Below are 2545 nucleotides of genomic sequence, written 5' to 3' on the forward strand. Positions count from 1 at the left end.
ACCTCGAATCTGTACGGCACTCGATCACCCTCGTTCGACAGCTGAGGAGACCGAGGTCCGACAGGGGTACCGTGAGTTGCCCAAGATCACACGGCAGGCCGGACTGAGATTAGGACCCGGGACTCCTGACCCCATCACCCCCGTGCCGCGCGTCAAGCTGGGTACTAGTAACCTAACTACTGCCCAGTTACGTTTCTGGGCCGACAGATGTCCAGTTCCTTCAGAGCTGTTTACATCAAGAGGTCTTTGCTAAAAATGCCAGGTCTGGGAGGGGTTGAGAATCTGTCTTAAGACAGCGACTTTTCAGTCGATGTTGCTGCCTTCTGTCTGTTTCATCCCTTTCATCTGTCACTGGCTTTCTCCCAAACCACCCTCGCCTTGGAGTCGTTTCAGTAGTTTGGGTGGTTGGTTTAGGGCAGGAGTTCCAGAAGCGAGAGGGGGGAAGGAAAATGGGATTGAAAACAGAAGAAGGGTGTGGCGTGGCCAGTGGCGGGAAGTCCCAGACAAAGAGCGTGGGCCCCCAGGCTCTAATGAGCAGGTTTATTAGCGGAGAGGCCCGGGGCCCCCGAGAGACGGGGAGGACATCCAGCCGAAGGGGTGGCTTTGGAGAAAGAAAGACTCCGAAGGGGACCGGGCAAGGGACTAAGGAACTGGCGGAGCCAGGCGGGGCTCGGCCCGCAGGAAGAGACGGCGCTTGCTCCGTTTCCACGAAAGCGCCTGGAACCTCCACCGTGCCCTTTCTAGGAAGTGGACCTCTGCCCCAACGTGGCGGTAGAGTCGCATTCCCACCCAGGATTGTACCTCTTTGACCCCATTCCTCTCCGGATAACGCTTCGTCCTGTGCCACGCACCCTAAACGTGCTGTTGAGCACCTGCTCTGACTTCTCCGGATCCCATCTACACTACACCGGAAGCTCCTCGCTAGCCTGGAAGCTCCCGGGGGCAGGGACCGTGACTTCCAGCATTGATACAGGGTCCTCTTCCAAGGGTAGCTTAGCACAGTGCTCCGAACCCGACGAGCGCTCACTGAGTGATCGGTCGCGCTCCCTCTTCACGGTTGACTCCCTCGGATTAGGGCCGACTGGACGTCTGGAGGGAAGACGTGGCAGCTTCCTTGCTGGACGTCCATCCTCATTTTTCCCTTCATTTTTCTCTCCAGTTAGCAGCTGCTGCGTTAATTGAACATCTACTATACGCAGAGAGCACCGTCCCAAGTATTTGGGAACACACCAAAGAAGTAAATGACATAATTCCTGCCCCCGAGGGGCTCCTAACTGAACGGGGGAGATACGATGAGACCATTACCGATTTACCCAAGCCCGTCTCCGACCAACTGCTACCTGCTGTCTGCACGGTGTCCCGTGGTAAGACGCTCGATCGAATACCTCATGGACAAGCTCGAACTCCGCTTCGCGTGGCAGGCAACCAAGATAAGGTCGCCGGAGGGAAGAGGGAGGGGACCAAATATTCTCCCTAGTTGCAGCTTAGAATGTAAATTCCGCCATGGAATGTCTATGTCCGCACATGTATCTACAGCTCCTTAAAGACCCCTCCTGCCCGGCAGCGCCTTCACGAGCGATTTGACAGCCAGAAGGGACGAGGCTGCACGCCGCTCCCTGGGGGACTACACGTGTGCGGTATCCAGGAGGGGCTTCTTTCGGAAAATCTTTAGGGAGACTCCCCCTCTCCCCCCCCCCCCCCGGTTGGGGTGCCCCAGAAGGGACGCGAGAGAAGGGTGCGTCTCCTCACGACCGCGGTGGCGGCACTCCCGGCAAAAGTGGATGTGATGCTACTTTCCTAATCCGGCTGCGAAACGATCCCGTGCTTTCAGTCAGTCAGTGGCATTTACGGAGCATTTACTGCGTGCAGAGCACCGTGCTGAGCGCCTGGGAGAGTACAGTAAAACAGAGTCGGTAGACACGTTCCCCGCCCACGACGAGCTTACGGTCTAGAGGGAGACAGGCAGTAATATAAATAGATCGCCCACAGATATGCACGTTACGTGCTGTGGGGCTGAGGGCGGGGTGACTAGAGGGTGCGAATCCAGTGCAGGACCCAATTTATCTGTGCCTCGGTCGCCTCATGTGTACGATGGGGGTTAAGACTGTGGGCCCCACGTGGGACGTGGACTGCGTCCAACCTGATTAGCTTGTAGGAAGGGGCCCTTTCGGTCAGGGCTTGATTTCCACAAGCACCGACAGGCTTTTCAAACCCCGCCTCTCTGCTGGTATGTGTCCAGGATGGGATTTTCAGCTGACTGAAACGTCTCCGCTGGGCACCGTGTACTGCCCCTCCCATGTCAGAAAAAGATGTTTGGAAACAGGAAACACAGTCCTAAAGGGAGTCGGGGGCCGGGGGCCGGGGCAGGTTGCAGGGGGCGACACGAGATTGTTGTTCGGCTGATCCAACACGGTCAGGACGATCGGGGCAGTAGATTCGAAGCGAACGAAAGGAAACACAGCCGACGGTAAACCTGACATCTCGGCCGTTCAAGGGGGTTTCGGATCACTTCACGGAGAAGCAGGCCACGTGGACTTACTCGAGG

Source organism: Ornithorhynchus anatinus, chromosome X5 (assembly GCF_004115215.2).
Source record: "Ornithorhynchus anatinus isolate Pmale09 chromosome X5, mOrnAna1.pri.v4, whole genome shotgun sequence".
NCBI lineage: Eukaryota > Metazoa > Chordata > Mammalia > Monotremata > Ornithorhynchidae > Ornithorhynchus > Ornithorhynchus anatinus.